At 46.0% G+C, this 22,018-nt stretch overlaps 1 protein-coding gene across 2 annotated transcripts in view; it reads right to left on the bottom strand.

Moving 5' to 3' along the window:
• LOC114681266 (myelin associated oligodendrocyte basic protein) overlaps positions 1–13,658 on the bottom strand; it is a 32,919-nt gene extending 19,261 nt beyond the window's left edge. The window contains exons 1-2 of one of the 2 annotated variants that reach the window (XR_003732880.1): positions 13,527–13,633; positions 8,553–8,633 (exon numbers count right to left, since the gene is read on the bottom strand). The gene's annotated coding sequence lies outside the window, so the exon portion shown is untranslated. Of the gene's footprint in view, positions 1–8,552; positions 8,634–13,526 lie in introns of both variants that reach the window. The other variant, XM_028854699.2, reaches the window with a different exon arrangement.
• Between the last annotated feature and the right edge of the window lie 8,360 nt (positions 13,659–22,018).

Genomic DNA, 22,018 nt, shown 5'->3' with positions numbered 1-22,018 from the left:
CAAGGCCATCCCATAGTTCTGAAAGCATGAAGACCCAAGGATAATTGAGATAGTTTTGAATAAAAAAATCCATGTTATACCAAATATTAGCCTCACTATGAACTACACTAGCTGAAGTAGAGACATATACACACAGAGACACATATTGAATAAGAAACCCATGCCATAGCAAATATCAACACTCACTATGAAGTACACTAACCACATATTAGTTTGGAAAAAGACATAGATCAATGAAACAGGATTGAGATTCAGAGGCAGATCCACATATGTATAGTGGCATGATCTATAACAGATTGTTTAAAATGATCAGTGGGTGGTTTGGTAGTTAATTTTAGCTATGAATTTAATTCAATCTAGAAACACCTGGGAAGAGAGTCTCAATGGGGGATTTTCTAGATCTTGTTGAGCATATAAGCATGTCTGTGGGGATTATCTTGATTATGTTAATTAATGTGGAAAGACCCACCTACTGTGGGCAGCACACTCCCTAGGCAGGAGATCATGGTCTGTATAAGAAAGGAAAAAGGGTCTGGCAGTGGTGGCTCACACCTTTAATCCCAGACTCAAGAGGCAGAAGCAGGGAGATCTCTCTGAGTTGGAAGCTAGCCTAGTCTACATAGTAAGTTCCAGGACAGCCAGAGCTATATAGAGAGTGAGAACCTGCCTCCAAAATAAGAAAGAAAAGGAAGGAAGGAAGGAAGGAAGGAAGGAAGAAGGAGAGGAAGAAGGAAGGAAGGAAGGAAGAGAAGAAAGAAAGAAAGAAAGAAAGAAAGAAAGAAAGAAAGAAAGAAAGAAAGAAAGAAAGAAAGAAAGAAAGAAAGAAAGAAAGAAAGGAAATGGAAAAGGTGAGCCGGACACAAGCAGACCTGAATTAATCAGTGCTCTGTGCTCTTGACTGGGTGTGATGTGACCAAATGTCTGGGACGAGGATCCTGGAGAGGTAACAGCAAGCGCGTGGTGTGGAGCACGAGCCGGGCACTGCTGAGTGCTTTGTGTGTTTAACTTTCTTTGCCCTCGTGATGTCACCGTCACTCTACTTTGCAAATGGGAGATACAGAGAAGTCACCTGGAGGCAGAGAATCGGGGAAAGTGGTGCCAGGACCCAACCAAGGTGGACGAGAGTGGATTCTAAACTCTGACACGATACTCATTCTAACACAGGAAACAAGAAGAGTAGGAAGAGAAATGGCGGGAGAAGGAGGAAGACAAATCATACAGACTGCTTCATGGAACAAAAAAAAAATTCACTCTGTGGTGTTGTCACCCACTAAGGGAGACAGGCACCCTCAGCAATGACCCCCACATCAACGCACCTTCAAAGCAATCTTCATTCATTTTCAGCCAAAACATGATGGTACATGATGCATGCAGATCATACCCAGCGGTACTCCTGTTTATCCCTTTAATCTTTATTTTATTTTATTTTTCCAGAGCTGAGGACCAATCCAGGGCCCAAGTGCTCTACCACTGAGCTAAATACCTTTAATCTTTAATCTTTAAACATGTGCTCCATGGCATACGAGGGCACTCCTTAACTGAGCATGCTCAGGAATGAACTCCTTAGCCCATGATGCTCATGAATGTGCTCCTTAACTGAGCATGCCCAGCAATGGGCCCTCCCTGTATGGATCTGTAGACTCCCTGAATAAAATCCCAGGCTTCCTTTGTTCAAGGACATCATGGCTTTGGACATGACTCCAGAGCTCTCTTTACCTGTGGCTGGTAAGAAATCTTCCTCCGTTCTTTCATGCCTTGCTTGGGCTTACGAAGGCATTGCATTCACCGAGGTATGAACCCATTGCCTTTAGTCTTGTGATGACTTAAAGCTACAAGGTCAGAGGTGTACACGTCAGTGTGCATGTGAAGGTCAGAGGACAATTTACCAGGCTTGATTCTCTACCTCCAGCTTACATGTGTCCCAGAAATCACATTCAGGCTGCCACGCTTAGCAGCAAGTGCCTTCACCTGCTAACCCACCTTCCTGGACCAGCTGGTAGTTATCTACAGACATGCTTGACTCTGTAGTGCTCAGAGAAAAAGAATTAACAGCAAGAAAATATCAGCTCACTTCCATCCCGATGGGCCCACAGAAAAGGAAAAGGTGACATCAGTAGAGGAGAGGAGAGGGCAGCCGATGAGAGGTGCTGGGGAGGGGCACAGGCAGTGCACTGACTGCTATTGACACTTAGACCAGTGATCCCTGGGTTGTCAAAGAGCCCTGACTCCTTGTAAGGAAGGAATGTATGCACCTGCTGGTACACATCCAGTGTCTCCACTGTGAAAACAATGATCACCGGGCAGAATAAATCCACCAGCTCCCTTAGAGAACATTAGCAGCATCTAACGCCCACTAATCTTCTCTTGGGCCAGAGGCTAATGCTTCCCTCTGAGTGTAGATTTACACTGTAAACACAGCAGCTTCTATGTTCATCAATCCACAGCAACCAAAAGAGAAAAGAGAAGGAAGCCAACACTGGCCGGAAGGCTATGAATTCATAGCCCTCCAGGGATGTTATTCTTTTCCATGTGTCCCCTTGATGATGAGTGTGTTGCACGTTAATACAATGAAAACTGAACAGCTGGTCATTGGCGACAAACCAGCACCAGGTAATGGACAATGATAAAAGCATTTATTTTGAATTAGGAGCCTTTCTGCAGACAGCCACAAGATGCCAAAATCCAACAGGGATTTGGAGATTATGCAAAACACAACAGAATAAAAGGGTTCCAGTTATCCTGGAGGCAGTCGCCCATTGGGAACACAAAGTCATGTTAAATGTCTTGTTGTATTGCTTTGTTTTAGGCAACAAAGACAACTGAGTGTGGGCTGCTCCACAGACGACTGTCTCACAGACTACACAAGAATTACTACTTTTGTTTTGTTTTGTTTTGTTTTGTTTTGTTTTGTTTTGTTTGTGTGGGGGGTGGGATTCGAGACAGGGTTTCTTTGTGTAGTTTTGATGCCTGTCCTGGATCTCATTCTGTAGAACAGGCTGGCCTCGTACTCATAGAGATCCACTTGGCTCTGCCTCCCGAGTGCTAGGATTAAAGGCGTGCACCACCTCTGCCCATCAAGAGTTACTTCTTGATGAACAAAGTCTCTCTGCTCATAGCAACTCTAAGAGGAGGAACATCTGTAACCCAAGTTTGGCATTTCAAGCACATAGATAACACATGAGGCAAATTTTTAGATATGATCATTAGTTACTATAATGGAGCAAGATAAACAAGATTTATGGTAATCTAAATTATTATATAAATAATACACCATTTTAAAGCTAAAATTATACAATGTGTTATCATCTATGGACACAAATATTTTTTTGTTTGTTTTTTTTGTTTTGTTTTGTTTGTTTTTTCGAGACAGGGTTTCTTTGTATAGCTTTGCACCTTTCCTGGAACTCACTTGGTAGACCAGGCTGGCCTCGAACTCACAGAGATCCGCCTGCCTCTGCCTCCCGAGGGCTGGGATTAAAGGCGTGCACCACCACCGCCCGGCGGACACAAATATTTTTGAGATTTATTTTTATTTTATGTGTATAAGTGTTTTGTCTGTGTGTGTGTGTGTGTGTGTGTGTGTGTGTGTGTGTGTGTGTGTGCATAGTACCTGTGGAGGCCAGAAGAGGGTGTCAGATCTCCTAGAACTGGAATTACAGGTGGTTGTGAGCCGCCATATGGGTGCTGGGACCCAAACCCAGGTCCTCTGTAAGAGCAGCCAGTGCTCTTAAATGTTGAGCTGACTCTCCAGCCCCTGGACACTGGAATCCCCATTGAGATTTAAAGTGAACAAATAATCATATCATCCTGGGTTCATGGCTGGGGAAAAGTCCAGCTGGGAGCTGAAGGCACCATTGATGTGTCTCTTAGACAGTTCAGACAAGTATGGCTGGAGATAAAGCATACAAAGGTGATGACTGAAGCCACGTGGGTGGCTAAATGTGGAAAGAGAAAAGACTATGTATGATCACTCTTGATTCGGGATCACCTAGGAGACTGCTCACGGGCGTGTCCAGAGGGGCATTTCCAGTGAGGTTTACCTAAGGAGAGGAGATCCACCCAGAATGTGGGCAGCATCATTCCCTGGACTGGCAGCTCAAATTAATAAAAAGAAAGCAGGCTGAACAACAACAGTCATCTCTCTCTGCTTTCCACTGCCATGGTGATGTAACCAGCTGGTCACACTCCTGCCGCCGCGCCTTCCTGCCACCACGCCTTCCTGCCGTGGTGGACTGCACACTCAAACTGTGAGCCGGAACAAACCATTTTTCCCCAAGTCGATTTTGTCAAGTGTGTAGTCACAGCTTCGAGAAAAACAACTAATACAGGCTCTGCCTGAGCCCTGGGGCACTCCACGTTTTCAGGCAAGGTGAAAGACTGAATAGAAAAGCCAAGAGTTGGAGGTGGGTCCCAGAGCTGTGAGATCATGGGAGGAAAGAAGGGCTTCAAAAATGGTCGCATGTCTTGGATAATTCCAAAAGCAGCTTGCTCTAAAGAGCACAGAAATGATGATGACCACAGTAAGAATTGTCCCTTAGAGCGGTTGATGTGGAAGCCAGATCTGAGGGTTTGTGGAGGGAAGTTCAGCTAAGGATTTGGACAGAGAAATTAAAACAGGAGAGAAGCTGGGGAATGGAGGGAACAGAATGTGGTTCCTGGAGGGTGTGTGGTTTACAAGGGCTTTTGGGGGAGGTACTGATGTCTGGGTGAGTGTTGGCCTGTTGATTTGTTTAGTTAGCATAATGAGAGAGGTGGGAATATGCAAATGTGTTTGTCCAAAACATCTACAGAAGGAAAGAAGGTAAAACAATCAGAAGAAAGCTAACAATATTCCTGAGGGAAAACTTCAGGTGTGAGAACACAGAGCACATGGGAAGGGGGGGGGCTGAACGCATGGCCCTTTGTTTAAAAAAAAGTGGGGGGGGAGACGGAAGGTAAGAACAATGACTCGAATCAAAGCTCTTGCTGCTCTGAGATGACCAGAGTTCAGTTCCCAGCATCCATATTGGGTGACTCATAACCTCCTGTAACTTCACCTCCAGGGGATCTAGTGCCCTCTTTGGCCTCTGCGGGCAGTATGTGCATGCACACACTTTTTAATGAAATGAGGAAGGGTAATGGGGCCAGATGAAATTCTCATCCACTCACATCCATTTGTCCAGTGAAATGGGAACCAGGGTGCTATGGATGACTGATTGATAAATAAAACACTGATTGGCCAGCAGCCAGGCAGGAAGTATAGGTGGGACTAGCAGAGAGGAGAATTGGGAGAACAGGAAGGTGGAGTGGGAGGAGACACCAGCCTGCCGTCCAGGAAGCAGCATGTAAAGGCAGCAGGTAAAGCCAAGGAATACGTGGCGACATATAGATTAACAGAAATGGGTTAATTTAAGATAGAAGAACTAGATAACAAGAAGCCTGCCACAGTCATACAGTTAGTAAGCAATATGAGTCTCTGTGTGTTTACTCGATTGGGTCTGAGTGGCTGTGGGACTGGCAGGTGAGAGAGATTTGTCCTGACCATGGGACAGTCAGGACTGGAGAAAACTACACCAAGGTATCAGCTGAGAACAAGAAAGGGGAAGATTTGAGGATAAAGAGGGCAAAGACAGCAGTCCATCAGCAGCTCTCCAGGTCTGGAGGAAACCCAGACCACAAGCCTGAAGTGTTCCCAGCCTGCTCCACTGCGCTTGCACTCAGCTGTTCTCAGTAGCGGAATGTAGACATGAGGAGACACTTCTGTCTGAGCTGAGATTTGCCAATGGATTTGCAAGACTGCAATGATGGAATTTAGAATCTGTCAAATGACAATAACAACAAAAACAAGCTAGAAAAGAGGGACTGATGGACAGATGTATGGACTCACAGACAGACAGAGGAGTGAGCACCATGTAGACTAGAAACACCTTAGAAAGAATGACTGTGATGGATACTTAGGAGAACAAATTGCAAGGAAGGGAGACAGCGAGTGAGCCGGCTGCTTGCACAGTTGATGTGGTACGGTACTGACTAGGTCCACAGCGCGGCAACGGACGGATGTACTGTGGGATGGTCTGTATGTTGCTCTGATTGGTCAATAAATAAAACACTGATTGGCCAGTGGCCAGGCAGGAAGTATAGGTGGGACTAACAGAGAGGAGAATTGAGAGAACAGGAAGGCAGAAAGAGACACTGCCAGCTGCAGCCATGACAAGCAGCATGTGAAGACGCTGGTAAGCCACCAGCCACGTGGCAAGGTATAGATTTATGGAAATGGTTCATTTAAGCTATAAGAACAGTTAGCAAGAAGCCTGCCACGGCCATACAGTTTGTAAGCAATATAAGTCTCTGTGTTTACTTGGTTGGGTCTGAGCGGCTGTGGGACTGGCGGGTGACAGAGATTTGTCCTGACTGTGGGCAAGGCAGGAAAACTCCAGCTACAAATGGCGCCCAATGTGTTGGCAAGAGTTTCCACCTAAACCTGAGTAAAAAGATTCTAAAACGGATCTATAAACAGTTCCTAGTTGTCTCTTTCAAGTTAGCAGCAGCCTGCGTGTTTGAGCTACTATCTACTATGGTGGGTTCCTGGCATGCACGCTCGACCTGCAGTATGGCGGGAATGAGGCCTCTGCAAGTGGTACATTAAGCTGCGTGGTGGATTTAGCCTTTGCTAGTACAAAACAAAAAGAAGTTTCTGGGCTACATGCTGCTTTGATAGAAGCATAGACCCACTATTTCTGAGAGTTGATGGCTCCCAGAGCTGGCAAAAAATGTACCACCACCATGTTGGGAAGCTGAAGTGGGCAGAGCCAACAGCCACAGTGCCATTTCAGTCTTAGAATGCTGCTGCAGTTTAAAGCAATAGGCTCAAGGTAATATAAAAAATAAGCCACGTAAAGATGGCTACCACACAGAGTCTGGATTATGTTCTCTTTGATATTCGTAACTGAAGAAAAACATTTGATTGCAAACGCTGTTGAGTTATGCCCAAATATATATTTTAAAGGTACCTTGACTTCAAAATTTGGATGTAAGGATATGTTGTTTTGGAAAGGAGGCTCTGCTTTTGTTTCCACAGAAAGCCAAAGGCTATGGATTTGTTCCAGATTAAGATACATCACGTTTGATCAGCCAAGACCCCCTGAAAGGTCTCCAATGACACCATGGCCCAGATGATCCAACATCCAGAACTGTTTCAAGGCAACTGGCTCAGACAATACACCCTCACGGACCACTCCATAATCCTAAAATTTTCTTTGTATCCCCGTAAGATACAACACCCCCTTCCAGCAGGAAGTAGTAAGAGAAGCTACACCCAAATTCCCAAATATACCAAGCTGGCTTTGGAGATGTGTAAAAGTTAAAACCTTCCTTTAAAAAAAAAAAAAGAAAAAAGAAAAGGGGAAGTGCTGTGGGATGGTCTGTATGTTGCTCTGATTGGTCAATAAATAAAACACTGATTAGCCAGTAGCCAGGCAGGAAGTATAGGTGGGACTAACAGAGAGGAGAATTGAGAAAACAGGAAGGTGGAGGGAGACACTGCCAGCCGCCGCCATGACAAGCAGCATGTAAAGACGCCAGTAAGCCACAAGCCATATGGCAAGGTATAGATTTATAGAAATGGATTAATTTAAGCTATAAGAACAGTTAGCAAGAAGCCTGCCATGGCCATACAGTTTGTAAGCAATATAAGTCTCTGTGTTTACTTGGTTGGGTCTGAGCGGCTGTGGGACTGGCAGGTGACAGAGATTTGTCCTGACTGTGGACAAGGCAGGAAAACTCTAGCTACATGGATGAGACAAGGTGATAATACACTGGAGTGTTGAATCCTTGGAGTTGGACAAAAAGAGGGAAATTCTATTTAAAAACCATCAGTGGAGAAGGTGAGTGGGAAGCCAGCTGCGGACCGCTCTGGGAACAGAGCACAAGCTTGAATGCTGATTTAATGGCAGAGGGAAGGATGATAGTGACCTCATTCTCAAAGCTGGAGGGATGTGAAGTACAAAATAGCCCCCACTGCAGAGACGAGGAAACTTCCTTCCAACAAGACTGGGAAGACCCAGCTCAGACAAAGACACAGAGGGAGCCCCTGAGTAAAGTTCGAGGGTCTGAGAGAGAACACCCTTTTTCTATTGAACAGCTATTGTGTGTGGTAAAGGGCAGTGTAAGTGGACAAATGCTTTCTCTAACACAGAGAATTTGTTTTCATATTTCTGTTCTCTGCACCTAGAATACCAGAAGATGACTGACAAGCTATAAAAAGTTTTTAAGCTGCTGGGCATGAAGGCACACAGCTTTAATCCCAGTACCCAGACAGAGGCAGGTGGATTTCTGTGAGCTTTAGGCCAGTCTGGTCTACATATGGAGTTCCAGGCCAGCAAGGGCTTCATAGTGAGACCTTATCTCAAGAGAAAGGAAGGGAAGAAGGGAGGGAGGGAAGGACGGATGGAGAAATAAGAGAAACAGTGACTATGGATGGTGTTTTTATTCAGCATCTTGCTGATTTTACATTCTTCTGTGACATTCTGAATACCTGCAGTCATTTATGTGACAATTTAGATGCAGACCCATACCTGTTTTTTCATCCGCACACATCCGGCAGCCAGGATTCTGTTCCCAGCTTGTCTTTATTCTCATTTGGTTCGTCGTTGCCCCTAGGAATGAGGTGGTAGCACACACTGATCAGTTAGCATGCTAGACTTGGCTGCAATTCAGTGAAGTGTGTTTCACGTGGAGGCTTGCTCTCCCAGTTCTAAGGTGGAATTCACATGGAGGCTTGCTCTCCCAGTCCTAAGATGGAGTGTGATGGATCTGGACACTGTCTGAAAGTCTGGTAATGAAGGACAAACCTCGTGCTAATTTGTGTACCATCTTATCACTATGGGGAAAAAAATGACAACCATCGGTTAACTTAAGTAAAAAGCTTTAAGTCAGGACTGGGAAGACAGCTCAGTTGATAAGGTAGCTGTTGTGCAGGCGTGAGGGCCTGGTGTGGCCAGAGGCCTCTTCATCACCAAGAACTTCCTGGAACTGTTAGGACGTTCCTTTTTACACCTTTCCAGGTGTCTTTTCTCCTCCACATTTAATATCGTTCCCGTGCAGTTCTTTGAATGTTATCACTAAAATGTGAAGCCTGAGCTTGGCACACACTTGGATCTCCAGGTGCTAGCTCACGGGGACTTCCAACAAATATTTGTTAATTGAATGGGTGAATGAGTGGAAAATGAAACATGCCATAATCTTTAAAAAAATCAAAAATAAAAAACAAAGAGGAAGAATGCCTGAATGTAGACTTTCAGTTAATTCAGAATTCTTTAAATTATCTGTTCACATTTTTTAAAATTATTTTGTGTGTGGCCACATGCATACCATAGCCCCACAATTCTTTAACTTCCTCTTGATGACATCAAGTTTTAACACTAAGTTAACTACACATCGGTGACTGGTTAACATCAGTTAATCAATAGTATTTGGTGGTGCCAAGACTATTCCAGGTGTGACTACCAGGAACCTGGATGCCAATGAAAAGCTCCATGTGGTAGCAGGTAAACTGAGGCATAAAGGAAAACCACTTCTACATATCCTCAGCGTTGGGAAGGCACTGTGGTTCTAGAGTTCCCAACTCACTCAAAATCTATGATTTAGTGGGTTATTCACTTGTGAGACTGCCGTTGCCTTATGGAAGGACTAAGTCATTGTGAAGAAACATGGATTATAAGGGAAGTGAAGTAGTCTGTTTTTTCAGTGAACTTGGGCCTCCAGGAAGATTTAAAATGTAGGTCAATAACAACAACAATGATAATAACAATACTAATGACAATATAAATACAGGCTCTGACACCTGGTTTTCATCTGTCCCTCAGAAAGCTAGTGCCTCTCTTGAGGCCCCAAGGCGCAGCTGCTGCTGGGAACTCCTATCAGAATAGTGACAAAATCCAGGTTAGTTTTTAAGCAGGCTGGTTCCATGGTCACTCTGTGCATAGATGCTGCGGAATTGTTATTGGATGCTTTAAGGATCACAGGAACAGCAGGAGTCGGGGTAAGCTGCACAGCCAGCAGATGGAGTCACTCTCCGAGCCCGGCTGATGGGGTCTAAGCCAAGGGACCTGGCCCAGCCAACTTCTACGTTGTGAGAAGCAGACTAACCCTCAACCACAAGACTTTCCTGGCCTCCCAGACCCTGCATATCCTGGTCTACAACTCTTCTGACTGAGAAAAATGGGACTTTGTGTCTCCTTTCCACACCAAGATGGCTCATCGTGGGAATGTTTAACTAATTATAAAACACTTTATTGATGGTTGTAGAAATAGCTCAGCAACTAAGAGCACTGTCTGCTCCAGCTGAGCTGTGGGTTTGGTCTCCAGCAACCACATTGTCATTCATAATCATCCTTACTCCAGATCCAGGGACTCAAGATCCTCTCCTGACCTCTATGGGCATCAGGCACACACATGGTACGCATACATACATGCAGGCAAAACACCCATACACATGAAATCAAAACACAAAATAAAAGCCTTTGCCAAGCCACGTGGTAACTTCTCTGGCCTTAACACAGCAATCAGGATACCTAAAGCTGTTACCAGAGCTGGACAGACCCTGGCAGCTCAAACTAGCTACACTTGACCTTCTGTCCTCACGGACCAGTTAAAGAGACTAGTCAGTAAAAAGCAGGAAAGGATTTATTCCTTGTGGTCAGGTGTGATCACAGGGTGGTGTGGTCAGTGTGATCACAGGGTGGCCTCTTTCTGTTCTCTCACCTGGGAGATGTGTGTATATTCTGCCTCACAGGTTTTGAGAGTAAGACGACCTAACTGGCCTTAGAAACATCTTGAGGTTTTAATTCCCACCAAGGAAGAGGTCTGTGCTGGGAGTGGATGTTGGAATACATGGAGATGCTTGGTCTCAATCCCATTAAACTCAAGGATATACAACTATGGCATTCATTTATATCAAAGGGCAATTCAGCCGCAAATGTTTATGAGTTTCTTATCATTTCCATGTATGGAGATCTTAGGTATTCCCTTAAAATCCTAGTCACTCTTCAACGGAGCTTGGATTAAAAGTTTACATGATCAGTAGGTGCAATCACCCTAGTCCAGTCCCAGCCCAGCGGAATTCTAGACATCGGGAGCAGATGCCATTCCCAGATCCCCTGCCTCCAAAGCCCTCTCTACCCTGACCCTCAGTTGTTTTAACTGAGAAAAAGGAGGGGTCTAACACCTTCTTAATGCCCCGAATGATTCATCATAGGAATACATAATCTGTCTGTCTATCTGTCTGTTTGGAGGCAGGATCTTTAGCCCAGCCTGGTCTCCAGTTCTCTGTATATCTGAGGATGACCTTGAACTTCCGATTCTCCTGAGTCCTGGGATCATAGGTATGTGTCCCTGCAACTATACAGATCATCAGTGTCAGTGACTGAACCTGAGGCTCTGTGCATTCGTGACAGGCACTAACTGGGCTACACTCCCAGCCCCAGAAACCTTTAAGCATAAAACTCATCAAACCACAGGTGACTCTTTAGATACAGCAGTCACGGTCCCATGCCATGCTTTCCCAGTGAGGGTGAGATCTGTGTTGAGTGGAAGTGCTGGAGCCATGGGAGAACGTGTCTTGACTGGTCAGGAGCCTGGTCATAGCATCAGCCAATATAACTCTATCAAAAGCTGCTTCCTCTCAGCTGCGTTCAGACCAAACACTCAAGGACATTTGACAACAGCTTCCAAGCTGCCAATGTCTTAACTGGGGAGATGGCTCAGTGGGTAACGTAGCTGCTATGAGGGACCTGAGTTCAGATCCCCAGCACCCACATAACAACCAGTCATGGGCACCGTACATTTTTAACCTCAGCACTGTAGTGGAGACAGGCACATCCCTGGGGCTTCCAGCAAACCCCTCTAGGTCAACTAACAAGGCTCAAGGAGGGACCCTGTCTCAAAAACCAAGGTGGAAAGTGATAGAGGAGATCACATGACATTGGCTTCTAACCTCTACACACTCACACATGAGTCTACCTAGGCATTCATTCATAATACACACACACACACACACACACACACACACACACACACACACACATCACCAACAACAACAATAAACAAGATTGTCAAATAATGGCTGTCTTAGACACATTTGCAGGTTAAAGAAATCTGAAGAGACGAGACAACCAAAAGCAATATGTGAGCCTGGACAGGCTGCTAAAGGCATCAGTGAGCTGGGGGGGGGGTGGGGTGAGGGGAGGCTCTAGATTATACAGCAGATTAGTATGCTCCTGACATCAATGATGTGTGCACTTCATCTCAATGGCTGGGGGAGGGGCAAGGCGCAGGTGTTTGACATACAGAAAGAGTAATCAGGCAAATGTGGAGAGTATTAGCATTTGCATGAACTAGGCACAGCTGGAATCTTCATACTGTTCACAACTTTTCCATAGATCTACTCACCAGCAATCCCCTGCATCCTAAATATTCCCCAAACAGCAGATCTGTGTACCTGGCTTTAGCCCATTTCATGCCTACCTGTTCTGTTCACACAGCATTCAAACCCTTTTCTCTATTTTTTTCCCTAATACTATAGCCAAGTTCATTGCTTTATTCCCCTGGCCCAAATCTTTTTCACTTTTTCCCTCAGCCAGAGACTGAAGACTCCCATGACTTCCGAGAGATTCTGAATGAGACAGAGCAATAACATCATCACTGCAGTTAGGTCTCACTGCTGTACATCCCAACTTACAAACCCAGCTGTGTGCCTAAACAGAGCAATAACATCATCACTGCAGTTAGGTCTCACTGCTGCACACCCCAACTTACAAACCCAGCTGTGTGCCTAAGGAAGAAGGAAAACTCACTTGTATTTCTTTTTTAACTTTAACTCCATCTACTCCTTTTTAAATGTTTTTGTTGGCATATATTCCTTGTACATAATCGTGGGTTTTGTTATATCATTTTTACACATATACATAATTATTTCAGTCCTATCTATGCCATATCCATTCTCCCCTGTCTCCTTCCACTCCTGAAGATCCCCTCCCTCTTCCCAACTAGCCTCCCCTTCTACTGTCACGGTTTTCATCCCTGGGGAGGGGTAAAATCCAATGAGTTTCATTAGGGTTCTTTACAGGAACATGGGCAACTATCCAGTGCTACCTGGTTGCATGACTGGGGACAGTGTCTCTCTTCCCCGTTAGCCAGTAACTGAACATAAATCCTCAGGGAGAGGTGGGGACCCATAAAAACTCATTTTTAAGCCATGACAATAAATGAAAGAAGAAATAGGGTTGGGGGAGACACCAACAGCACCATTGATCTCTCTCCAGCAACAAAGGTGTAAAACCAAGAAAATACAAGCATGTTTCCCGGGACAGGCAAACCCAGACACCAACAGGGACATGTCGGAGGCCCCTTTGCCCAGGTCAGAGTAAAGGAGTGTTCTTTCTCTCTTCGCTAGCTCCATTCTTTTACAACCTCCCACCCCCCACTGCCATTGTGGCAGACTTCCCCTGCCACCCGCGGGAATGTGTGCCCTTGCCTCGGAGTCCTCTTACCTGCAGGTAGTAGCTGCTGTGTGAAAGAGATTCCTGTGGCTACCAGGCCCTTGTGGAGCTGGGCCACCTCCACACATGCAGAATATATAGGGAGAGGCTATGCGTCGGGGTTTTCGTTACAGAAAGTGTTTTTGATGGGTCTTCAACCAAGACGTACTTTACAACAAAGCCACACAAAGACGACGGCACAAAGGCCACACAAAGTCTAAACAAAAGGCTAAAGAACGACCAGACAAAAGCTAAAGAAAGTTGGAACAAAGAGCGAAACAGAGAAAACAAAGGCCAAACAAAGACAGGGACAAAGGCCAACAGAGTGAAAGAAAAATCTGAACAAAAGCTAAAGCCACACCACGCACACACGCGAGCACACCGCATCCACACTGCAGCCCATGCTCACTCCAGCATCCCACCACCACGTAGTCAACACCCCCACTCAAAGCCTCCCCCTCACCAAGGCTCATCCCTCACCACTCTATACACACGTGCCACACTTCTCCATACCACACGGCTGCTCATCTCACAGAATGGCCATGAGCCCACTACGCTGGAGACATGGAGGGATATGCTTACGCCTTCCCACAATGTCAAAATGCACTAACAAAACGTTTCCAAGCTTCCGTTGGCTGTTCTGGGTAATCCTGACTTCTCTTGAACACAGGGTTTTTATGCCAAATTTAATGACCAGTGTTAGCTCTCAGATCAGACTTTACACGTCACACTGTAAACCATATCTATGCAGGTGGGAGAGTGAGTCCAAAAGGATTCAGAAGAGGCCCCACTCTAGGCAAAGCTGAGACAGACAGAATCACTACAGGTGTATTCTAGCTTCCTTCTGCTGCTAATAGAACACTCTGATCAAAAGGACTTAGTGGTGGGCAGTGGAATTATTTTAGCTTAAACATCCAGGTCACAATCCATCATGAGGGAAGTCAGGGCAGAAACTTGTGAGGACTTGAAGCAGAAACCATAAAGGAATATTGTTTGTTCCTAGGCTCATGCCCAGCTAGCTCTCTTACAGAGCCACCTACCTAGGGAATGGTGCTGTCCACAGTGGTAGGCCCTGCTACATCACTAATAATCAAAGAAATCCCCCACAGACATGCCCACAGGCCAATCTGATCTGGGTGGTCCCTCAGTTGAGACTTCCTTCTCAGGTGATTCTAGGCATGTCAAATTGCCAGATAAAGCTAACTAGGACAAGGTGGCTAGATAAGTAGCAAGGAATTCAGATGAAGAGCTTCCAGAGACCTGTAAAGGTGAACCATAGGGCACAGCAGCTGAGGCTTGGGACCATGGAGGTGAGGGTCATTTGGAAGGATGGATGGACAGATTAATGTTCAGATGATGGACAGGAAGATGGCAGTTAGACTGAGCCTTGTCAAGCACTGGGGAACATGCTAAGCCGAAACCCTGTGTATAAACGCAGGCGTGCATGAGTGCGTGCGTATGTGTGTGCATGTGCGTGTGCGTGCGTGTGTGCGTGCATGCGTGTGTGTGTGTGTGTGTGGGGTGCGTGCATGTGTGTGTGTGTGTGTGTGTGCGTGTGTGTGTGTGTGTGTGTGTGTGTGTGTGTGTGTCTAGGAGTGTGGGGGGCAAGCTGTGGTGTGCTGGGCGGTATGCTTACTGTGGCATCGGGCATGTTGGAGGGCCTGTGGTTGGTGTGAAGATCGGCTGTGCCTGCTCTAAGTCACTCCATGTTGTACGGAACTGTGGCTTTCGGGCTGTTCCTCACCCTGGGTGGTTCCACCTTACAGGTGGCATTTGGTTCCACTTTGAGAGCAAACGCAGAGGCCAGATGGCTCTCGTGTGTGGACAGAAACACCACCTGTCCAGTCCCGACCACCAAGTGCAGATGTGTAAATATCTCGTTCCTGAAAGTGGCTTGAGCAAAAGAGACCTCAAAGCTCACCCCCACAGTGACACACTTCCTCCAGCAAGGCCACACCTCCCCATAGTGCCCCTCCCTATGAGCTTATGGGGGCCAGTTACATTCAAACTACCACGGGGGTATGGGGGACACTTATTTATTAATGTGAAGCAGAGACTCTGGAATGCTGCTTGCTGGGTCACCCCAGGCTCATGCTCAGCTAACTCAATTGAGAGTCCCTCCTCAATGATTCTGGGCTGGGCTAAGGTGACAAAGCTAACCAGGAGGAGGTGAGATCACTAAATGTGTGAAGACCAGAGACACATGTACCTACCACATACACACACAATAAATAAATAAATAATATACTAGTGGTTTTGTTGTTCTTGCTTTTATTTTGCATTTATTTATTTATTTTTGCTGTTTTGAGAGTGGATCTCACTATGTAGTGCTGGCTGCCTTGGAACTCGCTATGTAGACCAGGCTAGCCTGGAACTCAAGAGATTTACCTGACTCTGCCACCTAAGTGCTGGGATCAAAGGAGTGCACCACCACACCCGGCTTGTAATTTAAAATTTTAACATTGTTTTATGTAGACAAATTTCTAAATGGTCTTATTAAATAAAAAACACGGAGCCAGATATATGGGTGAAAGCCTCGGAGAGATCAGGGAAATAGGGAAAGCCACAGCTAACCTTACCTTACTAACTCGGCAGCTTCCAAATGCGAGTTACTTCCTGTCTACCCACGTCTGTATGCCTTGCTGTTCTGCCATCTGATTTGCTCTCTCTGTCCAGCTACATCATTTCCTCTTCCTGCCCAGCTCTATCACTTCCTGTCTGTCTGTAGAGACCTCCAGACCTCCATGGTTAACTGGTGTTGGAATTTAAGGTGTGTGCCACCACACCTGGCTGTTTCCAGTGTGGCCTTGAACTCACAGAGATCCAGACAGATCCCTGCCTGCCAAGTGATAGGATTAAGGGCGTGTGCTACTGTTGCCTGACTTTTTTGTTTATTTAAAATGTCTTGCTTTTTCCTCTGATCTCCAGGCAAGCTTTATTTATTGAAACACAAATAAAGTATCACCACATTTCAGCACAAATAAAATATCACCACAGTTTTCTGGTGGTGCATGCCTTTAATCCCAGCACTCAGGAGGCAGAGGCAAATGAATTTCTGTGTATTTGAGGCCAGCCTAATCTACAGAGATAGTTCTAGGACAGCCAAGACTACACAAGAAACCCTGTCTCAAAAAACAAAACGAAACAAAACAAAAGTCTTATGATTAAAGACAGTGACTTAAGGGAGTCTACCACTGTACTTCCCAGACTGTGTCCAATCTCATCAGATGGAAACAGACAAAAGGCAGGCAACATTTACATATGTTTTGTTGTATAAACATGAAAATGAGCATTTTGTCTTATAAACAGTTCTTAGGCCATTGTAGTTATTGGGGGTAAACAATGGTGATGAATGGACTGTTCAAATCTGGGAAAAACAAGCCCAAGTTTCTCCTCATTTGCCCTCAGTCTTTGCTTCAGGGCTAAGTCTGGCCCATCTACAGCTCTGACCTCTGCCTCGCAGGTTTACCGCCTCTTGGGTCTCTGACTTTGTGTGGTAAATAGAGGGCTCTGATGCCAGCTGGACTGCCAGCCGCTCACACAAAGCTCCTGTGTGTCCCCAAGCTCCACGCCCAGCGTCACTATCTGCCTCCCCATGTTCTGCAAGGGCCCAGTCACAATTGTTTGTGGTCAGTGATGACCTGTGTGAGGATGGACACCATGTTCCCTAAGCAGGGGCTGTTCTCCTCCAGTTTGCTGTGTTAGAAGTCCCTTGACTCTATAACCATTCATCTCATTCACATTGGAGAAAGAAGCCGTGGAGCGGAATGGCACTGTGCAAGGTCTAGCAACACCAGAGACCCAGATGAAGGCTGTGCCCGAGACACCAGTCGGCTGCAGTGGTGCTGATTGCTGATATCAGCTGTCTAGAGACGTGTGCAGTGGGACAGGATTCTGCAGATGGAAATCATCTTGGAAAATAGCAAATCTCTGTGTTCTAACCCTGTGCTTACTAAGCAATGTCTGCTGGGTTGTTAAGAGAGAGCCAAAATGGCCCCATTGGGTAAAGATGCTTGGGACAAGCCTGGCAAACTAAGTCAACCCCACAGCCCACGCGGTCAAGGAGAGGACTGAATCCCATAAGCTATCTTCTTACTCTACACTGTATACTATGGTACACACACACACACACACACACACACACACACACACACACAGAGGGGGCAGAGCACACTCATATACACACACACACAAAGAAAGACATATACATACACATACATACAAACAGCACAGAGACACAGACCACAAATATACAGCACACAGAAAAGCACAGACACACAGACACAGACAGACAGAACACAGACCTCACATGCATATACACAGCACACAGACACATACACAGAGACATACAGCACACACACATACAAGCACACAAGATGTGCAGACGTGAAGTAGAGTGCGGATCAGTTGGGAGGAGGGGAGGAGGAGGCTGAGGGAGACAGGCTCGCAGGCACTGATAGGAGATGACATGAGCTCCTCTACCCACACAGTGTAGGCCACCAAACTCACACCGCAGATTTTCTCCAGGAAAGCTATTGGAAAGCAGGGAAACTGCATGCTCTCACACTGACGGCAGGGGAGGGCAGAGAGGAGTCCCTTCGTATTCTATTTGCTAACTTTGGGTGGGGGACCCTATTTCTAAGCAGATGAAGTATTCCTGTGCCCCTAGAACTCTGTTTTGCCTAGTCCCCCAGAGCCACCCAAATAATGATCTCCACTTCACAGCAGGTGACACCAAAACTTTTTAAAAAGAACTATTTTCTTTTTTCTCTTTCTTTTTTGATTTTTTTTTTTTATTTTACGTGCATTGGTGTTTTTTGCCATGGGTGTTGGGTCCCCTGGAACTGGAGCTACAGACAGTTGTGAGCTTTCCTGTGGGCGCTGGGAAATTGACCCTGGGTCCTCTGGAAGAGCAGTCAGTGCTCTTAACCACTGAGCCATCATTCCAGCCCCCAAAGACCTATTTTCAATAAGGGGTGTGTGTGTGTGCACAAGTGTGTGAGCATGTATGTGAGTGTTTTGTGTGCATGCCTCTGTATGCACGTGGATGCGCGCGTGTGTGTGTGTGTGTGTGTGTGTGTGTGTGTGTGTGTGTGTGCGTGTGCGCGCACATTACCCTCAAAAGCCAGAGAATGGGCCTTGAACCTCCTGGAGCTGGAGTTGTAGACTGTTGTGAGCCGCTTGACAAGGGTGCTGGAACCCAGGCTCAGGTCCTCTGCAAGAGCAGTTCACGCTTAGCCACTGAGCCATCTCTAGCCCCAGCCAAAACTTCCTCAAAATCACAAAGTTAGGGGGATGGAAATGCATTTGTCTCTTCCTTTGTTAACTTGTTCTTTTGGGGGGGGGGGCTATTTTGATTTGGTTTGGTTTTTGTTTCATTTATTGTTTGTTTGTTTGTTTGTTTGTTTGTGACAAGGTCTCACTGTGTAGCCCTGGCTGTCCTGGAACTCACTGTATAGACCAGGCTGGCCTCGAATTCACAGAGATCTGCCCACCTTACCTCCCAAGTGTTGGGATTAAAGGTGTGTGCCACCACATCTGGCCTATTTTTATTTTTAAGACTGGGTCTTGTCAGTCTCTCAAGGTGACCTCTAATTCACGGCCCTTGCTCATACATGTGAGTTTGGGCTGTTTAGTCGACTCAACTAAGAATCACCTGAGAAGGGAGTCTCAGTTGAGGGGCTGCCCAGATCATCATGGCCTGTGGGCATGTCTGGGAGACTGTCTGGATGGCTAATTGACCAGCCTTTGTGGATAGCCCGAGGTCCTGGCAGGGGCTCTGGGTTGCATAATCATGGACAGTCTGGCTGAGTGTGAGCAAGCAAGCGGCAGCGGGCAGCATGGGTGCGTTCATTTCTCTCTGAACTTGACTGTGGACTTGCTGCGGCACACTGCCTCCTCCCACATCTGTGGTATGACAGTAACCTGAAATAAAGCCCTTCTCCACCTGCTGCTTTTACTCTCTTGTTGTTGTTGTTGTTGTTGTTGTTGTTGTTTTGTTCTGTGTTTTAATAGCAGCCACAAAATTAAACCTAGAAACTCCTCCTGCCTCAACTGTGGTTACAGGCATGTTCCACCAAGGCCACTGGAAAAAGAACCAATTCCAGTAAGAAAGGGTCTGTTCTGGCAACCACTGGGCTGCACTGCCCCCTGGTGGCCAGAGTGAGTCAGTACCAACAGTTGAAGGGCATAGAAGGACTACACATTGCCTCTTCCTGGATTGTCCCTGCAGCTTCCTTATGGCCACTGAAGGCTGTGATATTAACCAACACAGTTTCCACACACTACCAGGTCCCACAGCAGGTGACTGCCATGCTGACAGAGATAAGAAACTACCCAGAATCTGTTCCCTGTGTCCCTTCCAGTTCACTGACTATCCGAGAGTTTCCATGTTGTGATAGAACTGCTCCTAATCACTGCATTAAATTACCCAGGATGAGCTGGGCAAGGTGATGCTCACCTATCTTCCCAGCACTCAGGAAGCAGGGGCAGGAGGTCTCTGTGAGTTCAGGGCCATACTGGTCTGCAGAGAAGTTCCTGGCCATCCAGGCTACATAGTGAGACCCTGCCTCAAAAACAAAACAACAAAACCCACCAGGAAGCAGGAAGGCTGAGGATGTAACTTTTGGTACAGTGCTTACTTCCTATACACAACACTCTGGGTTCTACCCAGGCACTCAATAAAAACCAGCAGGACAGCTGTTGTGTGTTACATCTCAGGAGATGTAAACAAACATTATTTGTTCACTTAGATAAGGCACTAACAACAGAGGAAAAAATTCTGCCCAATCTAGTTTAGTGAACTAAAGCATTTCTGAGTGTTATAAGAGTACAGGTGAGGAGTTAGAGGCGCATGGGTGACTCCGGAGCAGCTGCATCACCCAGCACAGGCAACAACCCACAAAACCTGCATCTCTGAAGCTCCCAGCACAATGTGCAGACAGCTCAGCCTGTCCAAGAGTAACTGTCCAGCAATCATGGCTGACTGTATAACCTTGGGGAGGGGCCTTGTGAATCTTGTAAGTTTCAGGAACCTCCTGAGACTTGTGTATTTACTTCCTGGGTCTTAAGGAGCCTTCCTCGCTCTGGGAGCAATGAAGAAACATGCAGTTTTTCACACTGGAACCTCTGCCTGTGATACCAAAGCCCTCATGACCTTGTTATTCAGACTGGACCCTTTTACTGGTGCTTCCATATTTCCTGTTTTGATTGATGTGTCTTTCTCGTCTAGGGCTCAAGCCTGGCTGATTGGCTCTTTAAGTGGTGGATAATTCCCAAAGCACACTTGCCCTCGGGAGCAGTGGGAAAACAGCACAGGCCTGTCAGCCCCCTCCACCGAGGTAGTTCCAGGGACTAAGGTTCCCTCCAAGTAGGTTTGAACTTATTTTTAATGAGGGGTGTGTGTGTGTGTGTGTGTGTGTGTGTGTGTGTGTGTGTGTGTGTTTCCCGTTTGCTATATAAATCTCTTATTTATTTTTATGTATGAACACTTTGCTTGTGTGGGTTCATGTGCACCAAGTGTGTGCAAGTACCTGAGGAGGCCAGAAGTGAAGACTGGATCACCAGAAGCTGGAGTTTCACATGGGTGTGGGCAGCCAGACATAGGTGCTGGAAACCAAACCCAAACAATATAATCTTTTTAAAAAACTCTAGCCGGGTATGGTGGCACACACCTTTAATCCCAGCACTTGGGAGGCAGAGGCAGGTGGATTTCTGAGTTACAGGCTAGCCTGGTCTATAGAGTGAGTTCAAGGACAGCCAGGGCTACACAAAGAAACCCTGTCTCAAAATAAAATAAAATAAAATAAAACAAAACAAAACAAAATAAAATAAAAAAATCTAGACACAGTGGTCCACACTTGTAATCCTAACACAAGAGAATCAGAAACAGGAGGAGCTGTAGCTGGAGTTTTCTCTCCGGGTCCCGCCAAGCCCTGGCAGTCTGACAGCCCACTTATAAAATAAACACACAGACACTTAAATTATTTAAACTGTTTGGCCTAATGGCTCAGGCTTCTAGCTATCTAGTTTTTACATCTTAAATTAATCCATTTCTATAAATCTACACCTTGCCACATGGCTCTTGGCTTACCGGTGTCTTCACATACTGCTTGTTATGGCGGCAGCTGGCAGTCTCTCCCTCCGCCTTCCTGTTCTTTCTATTCTCCTCTCTGTTAGTCCTGCCTATACTTCCTGCCTGGCTACTGGCCAGTCAGTGTTTTATTTATTGACCAATCAGAGCAAAACATTTGACATACAGACCATTCCACAGCAAGGAGCCCTAGAGATTGTCAGTCTAGTTAACCTATTTGGAGAAATCTAGACTACCTAGAGCAGTAGTTCTCAACTTTCCTAAGTTGAGAACCTGCAACCTTTAGTATAATTCCTCATGTGGTGACCCCCCAACCATAAAATTATTTTCATTGCTACTTCATAACTGTAATTTTGCCACTATTATGAACAATAATGTAAATATTTGTGTTTTCCTATAGTCTTAGGTGAAC

Source organism: Peromyscus leucopus, chromosome 7 (assembly GCF_004664715.2).
Source record: "Peromyscus leucopus breed LL Stock chromosome 7, UCI_PerLeu_2.1, whole genome shotgun sequence".
Classification (NCBI taxonomy): domain Eukaryota; kingdom Metazoa; phylum Chordata; class Mammalia; order Rodentia; family Cricetidae; genus Peromyscus; species Peromyscus leucopus.
Note: the sequence above shows the minus strand (reverse complement) of the source record. Positions and strands in the feature narration are given on the sequence as shown.